General features: G+C 39.9%; 1 protein-coding gene across 7 annotated transcripts in view; it reads right to left on the minus strand.

Moving 5' to 3' along the window:
• cdh4 (cadherin 4, type 1, R-cadherin (retinal)) overlaps window positions 1–15,554 on the minus strand; it is a 263,491-nt gene that overhangs the window by 109,003 nt on the left and 138,934 nt on the right. The window lies entirely within an intron of this gene.

Consider the following 15,554-nt stretch of genomic DNA (forward strand, 5'->3'; position numbering starts at 1 on the left):
AGGAAAGGAAATATAGCATTAGAGAGTGACACAGTAAGATATACTTCACAAACTGTCGCCACATCTGGCAGGCTTCATATTAACCCGTATCCATTAGACATATCTGGAAACATCTCATCCCTTCTGCTGTCATACCTGATTGCCTGTTTTGACGTTTGCCAAAACAAACTGCTCATCTCTTCCTGAACTGCAGAATGCACAAAGTCACCTAATATCCTTTCATAACTGTAAACCAGTACCGGATAGCTATTTGCTTCTCCCTTTCCAGCATGAGAAGCAGATCTGCAGCATATGAATGTGCAGTGATAGTTCTGCTTCTCTGACCCAAAAGAAAAAGAAAGCTTCTGTTGGCATGGTCCCAAAAACTCTTCTCCCCATTTTTGGGCTTTCCCCATTTTGCATGATGGTGCAGCGAAAAGGGAATCAGGGAAAAGCAAGCAGATTTTGACTGTTGGGGCCAAAATGAAATAAATCACCCGCTTGAAACAAAAATCTTGAACATAAGTGGAATTCCCTTCATTGAAGCATACATGCTCAAACTGACTGATGGGAATTTTCTTGGGGTGTAACAATGAATCGATTCATGTTCCTACAATCCAGCTAAATAGATCTGTCTGAGGCAATCGAATCAACCTATACCATTCTAAAATCCTTTCAAAATTTAAGAAAAATCAATTATATAGATATAGGAAAATAGGATTTGGATTAAGTTTTGTTAAGTTGTTTTTACTGTGACGTAAAAACGACCAAGTGCATCACAGCGGACAACACACATGTAATAGCAGGAAAAAATGATTAAGCCAACATTCCAGACCAACATGTGGAAACACTAAATTTTGCAAAGATGTGAGCATACAGTGTGGTAGAATGTACTAATAATGGTCCGTTTGTATTATTTTTGTGTGGGAAAAACAACAGTTGACTAAACTTAATGGAAATAAAATATGAATATATTTGCCATTAATTCTTGTTTACTTCTTTGTATGTACACATATTTAATTTACACTTGATTATTTTGCAAAAAATACAAGTAATCTGGAAAATTTTGCCTGCATTGCAAGTATCTAGGTATATATTCCTGAGTCCAACTTGTTGGAGTTTTGGCTAAAGATGTCCTGAATCGATTTTAGGTCAGTCAAGCAGATTGTTCAGTATCGACTATGAATCGGATCAGCAACCACAAATTATGATATGAATTGAATCGTTGTTAAAACGAATCGTTACACCCTTAGCATTTTCACACACAAACACACACAATCCCACGTCTTGTGCAAACCAGAGGCTATGTGGATCCATGAGCTGTGATACTTTGTGAAAAACTCCAGCTTCAGATAACAACGCAAATTGATTACATAAATCACCCAGGGAAGAGATCATCTGTTATGAGCTATGTCAGTGTGATTTCTCAAAAATCCAGTGTGAAGAATCCTGCACAGCAAGCTTTTTATCAAGCCATCTATTTAATTTATCGCCCAGCTTCCTGTCAAAAGCAGCTCCCAAACAACAGGCTAATAAAGCCTGAGATCTCCTCAGCCGCTGCAGCTTAGCATCTTACAAATGAGGCTGCTTGTTTTCAGCCTCTGAGTAATTGCATGTGTAATGGGGACGGATGGAGAACACTGCTCTGACAATGTGTGCATCTGTTAGCAAATGCAATCCAGATTTTTATTAAAATGAAAAAGTGAAAAAAAAAAAAGAATGACAGCTTATGAGTGATACACTTTGTTGGAACTCCGAGCCTTGATTCGGGATCATTTATCGAGGTCACAAGTCGGGACTTAAACCCAAAGTTTAGACACAGAGCTGCTGCAACTGTCCTTATTTGAATTCAGTTTTATGTAAATGATTTGAATGAGCCTAAATTGAAACTAATTGTCGTCACTTAGACGGCTCTTTTGGGGCGTCTGTAGATGAGTGTTCACGTATGCATGCGTGTGTGTGCATCCATGTGCAGGTGAGCTGGGGATAAGCCCTCTGACAGAAAGTAGCATCTCAGCGGGTGAATACATGAATGTTGATGTAAACACAATAAAAGCCCTGAGGTCTCTGAGGAGCTGCCATAACCCGCTGCCTGGCGTTCATGATAGCTGGCATGGGACCGCACGTGTGGTCTGAAGCATTATGAAACACTCTCAGCTATGTCTTTGATTATCAAAAAGGGCAGTAGGCCAGCTCCCAGTTTACCATTCATCGCCTGCTGGTGAGCACCCCCCTGAGGCTGGGATCAAGACCCTGACTCCTGACGCATCTTCTTAGCAAGCAGATATGCATAAATGCGTTTCTTTTCATTAAAAAATCCTTTGCACAAAAATCTGTTTGTGGAGTCAGATGTAGCTCGCTGGTGAACAGAGATGAAAGCGGCAGAAATGAGACAACGCAGAGACGAGATACTGATATATGTGTGTATGCGAGACAGAGAAAGAGATTGTGGGATAAAAGCAGATGACGGGGGAGGCAGAGACAGTGGCACACAGAAAAACTGAGATACTTAACAGAATGTATCAAATGAACCGCAATGGGAATTATTTTCACGGCTTTCTAAAGTAATCCTTAGTTTTTAAGACAAGAGTGAAGACTCACACGGTTGATAAGTTATCTGTTTTTCTGCTGTTATTGTTCTCTGGTGCATGTAATCTGTTTTATCATCTTACGTGTGGCAAAGCTACAACATCCCCCTGCACAAAATAATTGAACTTGAAATGAAAAATGGAGACAAGGCTTCATTCAGGCTTTTTCCTGAGCTGACAACCCTGAAGGTCAGTTAACTCAAGTTCAGCATCTGCTGAACATACAACATGCATATTCACAACTAATTCAAGCGCCACAACTTTTGAACATCATCATTCAGGTATCTTTTTTTTTTCAATAAGTAAAACAACACTTCCCTACTTTCCCCCTAAAAATGCTGAAATCGGAATGTGAAATTGCTGAACAATAAGTTCCTTGTAGCAGTTATCCTGAAGGTCTTGGCTGAGCTGGAAAAGATGTTGTTTCTAAGAATCACATCATCAACTCTCTGTTGCTCCTGTTCTACATAGAATAAATAGACCAAGCATGCACTCAGTCCTGGATCCTCTCAGCCTGAGTGCACCCACCAAAACATCCACCGCAAAATGTGTCTAACATTACAGGGTGCCAGTCCCTCATTCAGTCCTGTAACAGCCTCCCTATGTTTTAGCTGAAACATCTAATAGATTCTCTCACTGCTGCCATATTTTCACTTTTTTCCCACACAATTCTGAATTTAAAGTCCCACTCAGCTCATCTTCTGATCAATTTTCAAAGAATTCTCAGTGATCTTTTAATTATGACAATACAGGTTTTTGGCCCAAATAAAAAAAAAAAAACTGTATTGTTTTCTAGGACACCTTTAGTTTAGGCACAGAGCAACCTCACCCCCCTTCCCATCACCCATAAGTATGTTTACTCTCCTGCTAGCATACATCCCCTCACATCACCAACCTAAAATTACCGGTGCAACAAAAATGCAGAGCAAATATTGGAGCCATCCAGTGGTGCAGTTTTGAGCCAGGTGCCAGCTTGGAAAAGGAAAACAACCTTGCTTAGGTATTGCTCGACATTTTTGCTGCACAGGTAATGTTAGGTTGGGGTTCTGAAGGGCTATAAGCTAACGGCAGAGCATGTGAACAAAGGGATCAAGGGAATTGAGGAAAGGCTTACTTTGTGCCAACAGTCCCGCCCGTAAATCAGAGGTGAATTTCTAATGAACTGCTGCCGCTCTGCACAGGTTTTTTTTTTTTTTTGGCAAAAAAAAAAGGCTAATTAATCTTTAAAAATAGCTCCAAAGATGATCAGAGTGGGTCTTTAACCACCACATTATTCTCAGTTCCATCATTTTTCCACACAAACCTAAATACAATTCCTTAATCAGATTATTAATGTTGTAAAAAAAAGAATGTACGGCTACAAACTTGGCTGTAAATCATCTTGCTGATACCCTCCAGCAAAATAGGCAAACATAAAAATCTTAGGAGAGCAGATTTTTTTTACATATGCTTTCAGTTTTCTTATATATTGCTGCCTTGTAAAAATCTGTGCACACAGTTTCTCTCTGAGTGTGTGACTGTGTGTGTGGCCTGTACAAATACAAGTTTGGCAGGCTGCATTCTGCTCGGCTGCTCTTCCCTGGACTTGTATGTTTTGTCTGACAGAGCGGGGCGAGCTGTCGTGACCACAGAGCCCTTCGTGCACACACGCACATGCACGCATGACTTTTTCCTTTTCCCTCCTCCTGCTTGTAGATGTGAAACAAAATCCCTAAAGAGCAGCAGATCAGGCATTGCACAGGCACATTACATATGCATAATGAAGATAGCAGGTCACTCCAACAACCTGCTTTGTGCTTCCACACAGAGCACACAACCTTTGCCTCTTTTCAACATGCTTACCTGTCTGCTGTGAAGAGCTCTGCACATCTTCTCTATTAGCATCCTTGTTACCCATCATATTTTTCAGCTGTGTCCTCTGATTTTGTCTTTTTTTTCCCTCGTCGTTGTTTTTCCATTTTGTCTGCAAAACTTTCCAGACAAAATCCAAGACAGTTTGAGCCAGCAGGTAGATTTCAATATTTTATGTCTCTGCTGGCTTCCTAATAATTCAGTAGTACATTGTATGTTCAGTTCCTGATGAAATAACACAATAGATGCTTCCTAAAACTCAGGAAGAAAAGTTTGACATAGAAATTCAGACTGAGTGCCTGAAACTGCTGAATGGGTCCAGATTGAGCATATGGAGCAGCTTTTGTTAAGGTGCTGTTCTTCACAGTCACAGCACAGTGCTAAGTAAACACTCCCTCTGGTGTGCCACTGCCTTCCTCAAGCCAACAGGAAAATCTACACCACCCACTCAATTTACAAATAACAGTATTTTTGCCAGGCTGGGGCTGTGACAGACAGCAGTGTGGAGCCCATTGATGAGTACCCGAGCACTTCTCACACAGAGAGCCTTCTACATTTGGGCTATGAAAAAACACTGAAGCTCTTTTATTTAGTGCTTTGCTCATTTTAGCATTTTAATGAAGAGTGGATGAGATGAAGCTTTGTTTAAAACAGCAGCCTGATAACTCACGTTATGCTCCATTTATGCTAAACCTTTTCTGCTGTTGTTCAAAATGACCAAGCCTATAAAACTTAACAAAAAGTGTAATAAAAACATTTATAAGTAATTGTTGTATGTGTGTTTAATCATCTGTAGTTTTAATAAAGTTTGAATACTTTAGTTTACAAGTTATGGCTTTTATGCTTCATTTATCTAAACTTAAATGTCTTGAATCATTAAAATATTGTCACAATATAAGCTTTTGATGGTGAGTTATGTAACAGTAAAATTGAAGGTCACAAATTGAGGATGCGCCTACATGGAGGAACAGTGGTTAGCCCTCTCGCTGGTTTGAATCCCAGCTGGGACCTATCTGTGTGGAGTTTGCATGTTCTCCCTGTACATGAATGCGTTTTCTCTGCGTACTCCGGCTTCTTCTCTCAGTCCATAAACATGCTTCATAGACTAATTGATATCTATAAATTGTCTTAAGGTGTGCATGTGAGTGTATGACCCTGCAACAGACTGTTCAGGGGGTACCCTGCCTTTGCTCAACAGTTGCTGGGTTGGCTCTATCAGCCCTAAAGGGATTCAGCGGGCTCTGAAGATGGATGAATAGAAATTCAGATGCTCTCTAGGTCATCCTGCTGCACAAGTCACACGTATCTGCTGCCATGACAATGTCATCTAAATAACTGTACTGACACTTTCAAAGCCAAAGGTTTCCTTATTGGCATCAGAATCCCAACATGCATGTGGGTGTGTGAGCAAAAGTAGCAAACAAATTTGAGAAACAGTTTTAGACCAACTGCAACCATTTTGATGACTAACTGCAACTTTTGATCAGAAACAACAAAAATGCACAGACTGTGACTCAAACAGCAGCAAGTCAAAAAGATGAAATGTTTATGAGTTTAGGTCTGTGTAGACACAGTCATGAAGTTTTACGCTATGCTGACAATCGCCCTTGGGAACGCATATTCAAGTGGCAACTTCCGATGAAAAGTCTATGTAAAGATGCATTTTGGGCTTCCAGGTTCAATGGGTGCCGTCTTTTCCAAAACACGGTAGTGCCAACCATTTCAAAATTTATCATGGAGGAGAAATCCATAATTGCTGTTTGTGCCTTTTGAGTCTTTCCTATATCATAATTGAGCTGTAAAAAAAAAAACGCCTAGAGCAAGATTTGCAAGATTTTCACAGCTTTGACGTTTGCTACCAAGACTCCAAATTCCAACTATAGGTGGCAGAAATGCAGTGGTGAAAAGTAGGAAAAGAAAAAGAAGATTCTCCTCCCTGCTTGTTTAATGTGAACACCAAGGGCTAGACGCGCATCCCAGAACACGTGTTTAGCGCAGTCTTGAACGTGCTTCACATGCCTGGTGTCTCCATAGCTTTCTGAATCCAAAACATTCTTAGGTAAAATGCATGACTGGTCAAACTTTATTCACTGAAAATTTTGTTTCCAGTCTTTGTTTTCTAGTCTAACTGATTACTGATTACAGGTAGGTAAATTTGGTTTAGTGAACTTTTAAAACATATGGAATGGGGTTAATTGAGTGGGTTATCATCTGAAACCTAAAGTTCAACAATCAAGCAAAGACTGCAAACAGGGCAGAAAAGGTCTGTCAGCTCTTCCATCGTTAATACTTGTTAAGGTTGCAGGGGGGCTGGAACTTCTCCCAGGTCTCAGCAGGCAGAGGCTGGATCCAACCAGGACAGGATGCTACTGTACGCTTAAACTCAGTCAGCTAAACAGGCAAGTTTGTGAACAGAGGGAGGAGGCGAGAACTCCTGGAGAAAAATCACGGTGGCGAGCTGCAGGCAGAAAGGCACCAGTTGAAATCGCAAACCACCACGAAGCCATGCAAGATCTAAAATCTATTTTGGGCTGTTGTGATTTCTCTCCGTACAGTGCAGCAAACTCCAGGCATTCCATGCAGTGCATGTACAGCTTCTGAAACTCCTCAGAAAACCAGCCCCACAGGAATGCTTAGAACTAATTCAATTTACATGCTGCTGGTCTTGAAACACTGCAGGTACGATGTGGCTGTATTTTTTTTTGGGCAGCAGATTGAAATGAATTTTTTCTGCCTCTGCAGTTATGCTCCTACAAAAGGCACACATCGCTCCCCCTGACAGCTCGCTTTCACAAAAGGAAAGCACTGCGACTCAAGTGTGTGTGCTGTGGTGTTCCTGTGTGAACACGAGAAAGGGAGATAAAGAGAGAGAAAAGAGAAGAGGGGCATTGGAGTGGGAGTGTGTGACATGAGCCTTTTGCATATTTACGATTATTACAGCTGGTGCATAAGTGCTTACGGGTGTCATGGTTTGGATTCTCGTGTGTATGTGTGTGTGCTGTCAGACTGCGATTGCTCATGTCTTAAAGCACCAGGTATGTGTTATTTGGCTCACTCTCACTGAGTGAAACCATGTCACACTAGAAGTCCACTATTATATCGGTGAAGTCAACTTTCATGCACAGCCCCCGCTTCATCACACCTCCCTCCATTTGTGCACGAGTGCAAAGAAACCAGCTGTAGAAAAAAAGCAAAAACCAGGAAGGCTTTTCTACAGAAGCCTTTTTCCACTGCTGCCAGTTGTTGTACATTTTCAGACCACAGATGGATCACATGGTTTTGTTTTTACTCTGGAAAACCCTTGTTGCTGGAGTCCCACCACGTTTAAAGTGCTGCTCCCCCCACTGCCTGCTCAGCCTTGGCAGGGGCTCCTTGGATGGTGCATTTGGTTTTGCACATCCACGGCCCTTCCTCTTATCTTTGCATTAGTCTCCTCTCATGGGTGCCGGAATGAGGAGGCTTGAGGAATGAGAAAGGCGAAAAAGGCAAGATAAAGAGGGAAAGCCGGAGCAAAGCAGAGTGGATGCAATTAAAAGACTGGGTCACAGATCGCAGTGCCAGGCGTCAGTGTGATTAATACACCAGCACTCAGCCCAGAAGCTTTTTCCCCAATGTGCGCACGCATGCATGTGTGTGTGCTTTTCTCACTATAAAGTATACTGCAGCTAGGGGGCGCCAGTGCATCTATGTCAAGCACCTGCCGACCTCTACGGTGAAGCTTGAAAAGGTTAAATGATCAACCTCTGCCTGACAGGAAGCAAAAACTTAGGAGCTTGAGTTGAGACAAAAGGAACGCCCACAGGAACGCAGACTAAGCAGATGTTTGCCATCAATGCAACGCTTAAAAACTTCTGATTGGCTATAACAAGGTCAGAAACACAACACACAACCTGTTGCTTCACACTACACTTTTCTACACATTAATGAGAACCCTCTACCCTTGAACCTTTTCTTTGTGTGCGTAGGTTTAGCTGACAATTTCCTCTGCAGATGCCAACTAATTTCCGATCAGGCTCACGCAGACAGGCAAATGTCGCCCCTAGTTAACCCACTCCCTGGAGAGATCCTGCATCAAGGAAGCACACAGCACCCCGAATATTCCCCTGATTGAGCTATCAGCCCTTCCCAGAGTGCTATGGTAATGAGAAATGTTTCTTTTTGAACCGCTGCACGCTGCACAAACATATAGACTGCATCTTTTTTCCTTTTATCTGGCTCCCACTCACCAGACCTTGGCTTCAAGGCTTCCCCTTCAATTTAGCACAAGCAGAAAGAGCCGCGCTTTATCACAGCAATATCGCTTTTAAGGAGGGGAAGCGAGGAAAGAGCCTCAAGGCTACACAGTGTCTGTTATCTCCTGGTACAATATAATTTCACATAGCCTTAAGTGACGCACTGGAACCTCAGCTGGACTGGATGACAAAGAGGCAAATGTGAGCAAACTAGAAGACAAAGCGGGGCTCCTGGGAAACATTTATGGGTGTCGCTCAGCCATGTAACCGCTATAATGAAAACCTCTTCTTCACAAGTAAGATGATTTTTTAAAATTTAGAATACAAGACATGGGTTTTATAAAGGAGTCACACTTTGGGGTGAATGAACCTGCAACACTGTGCTGTTAATTCAATTATTTCCTGTAAGACAATCTACGGAGGCTCTGAAGTGCAAATCACTCTGCGCAAAAACATCTTAAAGTTCACAACCACAATTGAAAAAGCAATGCATTTGCCCATCATATAATCAGCGATGTTCCATAGTACCTACTTTGTCTGGTTTCTTCTTTTAACATTTCCTTTTGATTTCTGGAAATTGTGGGTATTTTTTTGTTTTTTTACAGAAACTGGAAAAAGTAGGTACTATTGGACATAACTAATTGGAAACAAATAATCAAAGGTTAATTGGGATGAGGCAATACTGGATATGCTACAATCACAAAATAAAAACCTTATTAAATCAGTGATGTCCCACAGTCCCTACCTTATCAGTTTTTTTTTATCTTGTTTTGTTTTTTAACATTTATTTTGATCCCTGAAAGTCATTAATGTTTTTTTAGATGTTTAATTTTTATTTTTGTTTCATATTTTTGAAACTGTGTTTTGGTTTCTAAAATGTAGTGTTTTTTTTTAGCCATTTGTTTTGCTTTTTAAAATGTCATCGTGATCTTTATGATGTTTTTCCATGGAGTGATTTGTTGGTTTGATTTGTACTTCAGGGCCACCATAACAAGCTCTGACCAGCACCTGCTTTTTTTAAGCTTTGTGTCATTACCCCGCAGACCGGCGTTAATAGAAACTATGAGGCTTCAAAACATGCTTCCTTTCCTCTGTCCCCCCACCCCAATGACCTCCCCACCACTCTGCAGAGAAACCAAAGAACTCACTCACTATCTAATCAGCTTTTAATTTTCTCCCCCATCGTTTTTTTTTTTAAATTTCCTCTTATTTTATGTTGTTTCTCAAAGCTCTGCACTGACTCAGCCAACCATTTCCTCTCTGTGGCTCCTTCTGCACCCCCCCCCCCCCCCCACACACACACACACCCAGACGATTGTGTTATTAGCATAAAGGTGTTTGCATCTTTCCCTGGTGATTGTTTAGCTGCTGTGTTCAGCATCTTGATTTGATTCCTCGAAAGTGCCCCACTTAGCATTACAAACGTACTCTTAGTGAGGAACAGTGATGTGTGTTAGACCTGAAGGAGTTCTTCCAGGGATCGGAAGCCAAAGCAAAACGGGAGCCAAGAACTTGTTTTAACTAGAGGCCCACTGTTTTACCTCACCATTTGTGGATTTAGCCCGTAGTAATGATGTTTTTATCCAGCATCAAATTCACGTAAATCACAGAAGAGTTTGACAATGATAATAAATCCGGATTTCCATTCGTGATAGAACGCGTAATCACTGTAAGAGACTCTCTTCTCTCCAGCTCTGCCTCCACAGCCCAGATCATGTCTTCTAAAGCCAATGATTAGACTTAAGACAGATCTCCTTCATTATCCGGCTCTCTCATCCATCTCCCTTTAATCCTGTCTTCACACCGGAGCCCCTGGAGGTAAGCGATAGGCCGTGGCCAGCCATTAGTCTCTGGGGTTGGAAAGGAGTGACGAAACTCGTCCGTTAATTCCCTATAAGGAGATCAATGCCATCGGAGAGGTTAGTTACCCACTGATTGGCATCTCAAACCCACAATTGCCCACAGCTTCATTGAGGTTCGCAGTCTCGGCTGCATAACTTTCAACTCATCTGATTTATGCAGTAACTCTGCAATGGAGACACACTGGAACACTCATGAGAACTGTCATCGCTTTAAAGTTGTTAAAATGTTAGTTAGATGAAGGTTAGTTAAGTTTAGCAACATGCACATGTGGGCTCCCTTTGTTTCCTCCACAGAGGAAAATCAGTGAACCCACAGGGACAAGCTGTTTTCAGCCGTTGCTGATATATGAAGATAATTGCTTTTATTTTTAACAAGAAACTGCATCATTTCATCTGTCACTTTGTTTAAAATATCATCCAAGTCAGGAAGTATGTTTCTGCAGAGCTGCACGTGACATCAGACCTGAACGGTTTTAAACGTCATCTAAGGATTTACTGTTCTTCCGTGTCTTCATGTATTTTATCGCCTGCTGCAATTGTTTTCTGTTTTTTTGTTTTTAGTTTGCTCAATTTTAAAAATGTGTTTTTATCTCCCTTTACGGTGAAGCACTTTGGCACCCTGACAGCATTGTAAAATGCTAGAGAAATAAAGTTTCATTAATTAATTTATTTATTCATTCTGTCTCAGCTAACTCTTAGCTACAAAGTGTTCGTAACCCTTGTGCTATCCTAGGGACTTTAACATTGGGAGTTGGGTCATCTAGACCCACTAGACAGTGCGCTGAACCTTTTTTCTTCAATGATTTCTGATCTTCACTGTTGTCCATGGATTACATGAAATCTTTCCACCTTTATCCACCTTTGTCATAGTAGGGAGAACAAGTCAATGTAAGGGTGGGGTCATCTAAGATATCACAAGGGTTAATTCAACACTAAGAGCGCTATATAAGGGGCAGTTTTAAGAATCTATTGTGACTACAGGTTGTGCAGTGAGATAGCACTCTCGCCTCACACCAAGAAGGGCCCTGGTACAAATTGATTCCTTTATGTGTGAATATTGCACAGAAGTTTGCTCCTTCTTTGTCCTTTTTGTGACCTTTTGACTAACTGGCAAACTGTCCAGGGTGTACCTCGCCTTTGCCTGACAGTAGCTGGATAGGCACCAGCAACCTGTGACCTTGAACAGGAATAGACGGGTAAATCAGATCAATGGATGGCTTAAACATTCAAACCAAGTAAAGTCTCAAAACTCTGCACGCAAAAACCTGGTCACAAGTTTTAGATCCACACCTTTTCTGGAACCTGAGTAGTTGTTTAAAATTTGACTTGTTTAACAAGAGTCTTGAGTCTTGACTTTTGACTTGCACTTGCATGAAAATGTTTTGTGGGAATCTTTAACTGAATGCTTTGTGTTGCATTCGAAACCACAAAGAATAAATCACAAGAGATTTAATTCATTAGCCACAAGAAAGCCGACTTCTTCCCATTAGCATTTACACTGTCCCAGTTTGATCTTGTATTGGACATTAGAGATAAAAATAAATAACCACTTAATCCTGAAGTGCAACCTTTTTTTAAGTGTGGCAGATCGAAGCATCTTTTAAGATCTAAATTCTTTGAAGATGCCCAGGTCTGTTCCAGAAAAAAAAAAAAAAAAAAAATCAATTAAAACGCATTTAATACGCACCTGAAATTTTCCACTTTTCCTCTTTAAAGCGTTTGATGTATCCCGCTGCCTGTCGCTGTGCAAGTGCTGAGATCACAGAGATAGATTCTGTGCTTCAAGTGAAGCTTCAACATGAAGATAAATGAAATAATGAAGGCTCCTGTTGGGTCTTTTTTTGTTTTTGCTTGAACTCAACTGAGAAATCCAGCATGCCTCAAAAGCCCATCTACTGAAAAGCCCAGCGTTCATGTATGCATAAATGTCCCTTTTGTCTTTGAAGCCCTTTGAAGACACTTTCTTTAAATTTAACTAATAAATAATATAGTGAAATCCTTTTTCTTGCAGCACTTGCGTCTTAATTTCCCGTGGAGACAGTTATCAGAGTGATCTGCAGTGGTTCTTAAGATGAGCATAACGCTAATCCTTAAGTGGCCAGAGCTAAGCCTCATAGTGGTCTATAGAGGAGGTACAATAGGAGAGGTTGAACCTCTCAGCTCAGCTATCTTCCATGAGGGAATGGGAGGTCGCTCTCTGCGGGCCATGGTACCAAAACCATTATTTTTATCACCGCAGGACAAATCACCACAGGACAGAGTGGAAAAAAATCTCTTCTGAAAGGTCAAATGAGAGAGTCTCTGTGTATTTACCTCCTCCCCACCTCTCATATCACACATTTCTGTATTTCTCATTAACTGATAATACATCACTCATGACCTTGTGATAAAAATACATTAGCTGGAGACGAGTCATTAATCTATAAAGAATTGGGCTGTTTAGGTTATCAGGTGAGAATGAGTAGCCTATACGTACGTGTTATCACATAGCTGATAGAAATACACTTAATTACCAGACTACTATATACGGATGTAAAGGAGAGGATAGGAGGCGGCCACCATTTGGAGGAAACTGACCCATTGCATTTGACTGTCACAAGAAAATCTATAAAATTGGTCATTGAGCAAAAGAAAAACTTGAACTGCAGCACAGTTTTGGCCACATTGATATTTTAAACTTGTGCATTAACGAAGACTGATAGAAGGGAAATTAATCTCTGAATGTAAAGTGCTAACATTGCTTGCAGTTACTTTTTGAAATCTTTCAAATCTTTGTGCAAATAAACATTTTGATGTGTTAAATAATTCTATTGTAGATAGTTTAAAGTATTTGTTATATATATATATATATATATATATATATATATATATATATATATATATATTCCACATAAGATCTAGCTTTCACATACAAAGTTGAAATGATTTTTGGCTTCAAAATCCTTAGATTTTCTCCGTCTAAACAAATCTGACTGATGTTTTCCGTCATCTAGACTTAAATAATCAAAGCTAAGAAAGATTTTTAGTTCATCTGAAAAAGCTGCAGCCAGTTTCATGCCTGACTGTCTTGCAACATTCTTGCATCAAAAATGTCAGATTGCCATTTTGTCTCCAATGACTCATCTGTTTTATTCATGAAACCAAATTCTCACTTGTTTGTCCCACAGTCTTTAGACTTTCTGACTCATAGGATCTGAACTAAAATCAGTTTGAGGTAAGTTTAAAATGTCAAAATTTTCTGTACACATTTATACTGTTATATACTGGCTACATAGAAAAACGACCATTTAGCTACAGTTGTATCAAATAGTAACTGCTTCAAAAAAGGAGCTCTTACATACCTGAGCTGTCACAGATGATCAGGAAATACCTAGGGATGTCCAGATCTGATTGGAAAAAAGGCCCAATCACCTAGTTTCAGGCTCAAATGGAATGGAATGTTGTATCCCAATCAGTCCTTGGATATTCATCTTATTCTTATTATGAACACTTTACACTTCAAGCGTATTATTACTATTGACTGTATAAAATATAACTGGATGAATTGCATGTATCGTAACCCATAGAAAATGCCTTATGTATGTCGCCATGCTGGAACCAGACGTCCTCAGTAAGCTGTGATTGGTTTGTCTACGTTGCTATGGCTACCACTCTCCCCAATCAGGAGTGAGCATGTTAGAAGGCCACCCCCTTCCAATTAAAGTGAGCTCGAGACAATCTGCCAATCAAATTGTTTGAACTTTGGAGGCGAGGCCACCTACTGTTATTGAGGCATCTGATTGGTCAGTTTAAAACTTTAATAACTTGTGCTGCGGCAAAAATATTAAAAAAAATTAGGATTAACAAGAACATGTTCATTAAACGTAGTAGAGCAAGACTGGTTGTTCTGACTAACATGATGACTAAGTAATAGCTGTTTGATAGAAGTCTATGGGATTTTGTTTTTCTGGGACCAGCGGGTACTTCCTATTTGGAATGCTAAGGGAGAGAGGCTGCTCAGTCCAGTTTGCATTTACTGTCAATGATTATTACAGATAAATATGTTGCAAAGTCTGAATGGATCACAAAATTTTATTGCTGTATTGGGACTCAGTATTAGCAGACACTCATAATCAGTTGACTCCGTATCAGATCGAGGCTAAAAAACCTGATCTGGACACCCCTAGAAAAAACACATTATTTAGTATTCCGTAACTTTTGACTATTTATCCAAATAACACAATTTCAACAGATTCTGAAGCTGAGGCAAGCAGCTTTGCTTGGTTAAGCTTCAGCATCAGAATCCTTTGGATTTACATTTTCTTTGTAAACACTTTACAACTGTAAAGTATTTATTCCTACCTTACTACTGTAAAGTATTGCATATCAGCATGAGTTATGGTAATTCCAAGAGCTTCATCACTAGCTTATGTGTTAAAAGGTCTAAAAAGTTTTACTTGAACAATTAAGAAATGTATTTTTGACTTAACTAGCTTGCATAAATCTTTTGCCATAAAAAATTCAGTTCAGCAAGTAAAAAAAAGAGACAAATAAATTTTACGGTTTCGGTCATGGTTCAACTGTGGTCTGTCTATGATGATAATCAGATGATGAATTAGTTGACAAAAAATTATAATTACTTTGACAGCTTTCCTATGAAAAGCAAAACGTTTTTTACATTTGTGTCAGTGATTGTTTTTGTTGGCAGCAAGCAAATCTTTTTTTTCTTTTAAAATAAATTGTAAAAAGAGAAAAATGACTAAACTTAAAAAAGTGACAAAACTAAATTGTGACCAACAAATGAGAAAAACCTGTTTGGTGTAACACAGATGTGGGGGCAAAGGCCAGACTCTGAAATGAGCTGATGGGGGAAATGACTAAAACACAAACAGTTGGGGATAATTTATTTGTTAAATCTGGTATGAAACAAAAACCTGAAAACTAACTAACCAACAAAACTCAACCAAACAGACCAGAAACCACTTAATTTAACTTTTGATTTGACACCAAATCATTAGATGACAACTTTTAAGGTTGTAAACATTTTGGTTTATGTTTTTTAG

Source organism: Oryzias latipes, chromosome 5 (assembly GCF_053564925.1).
Source record: "Oryzias latipes strain Hd-rR chromosome 5, Olatipes_Hd-rR_3.1".
Classification (NCBI taxonomy): domain Eukaryota; kingdom Metazoa; phylum Chordata; class Actinopteri; order Beloniformes; family Adrianichthyidae; genus Oryzias; species Oryzias latipes.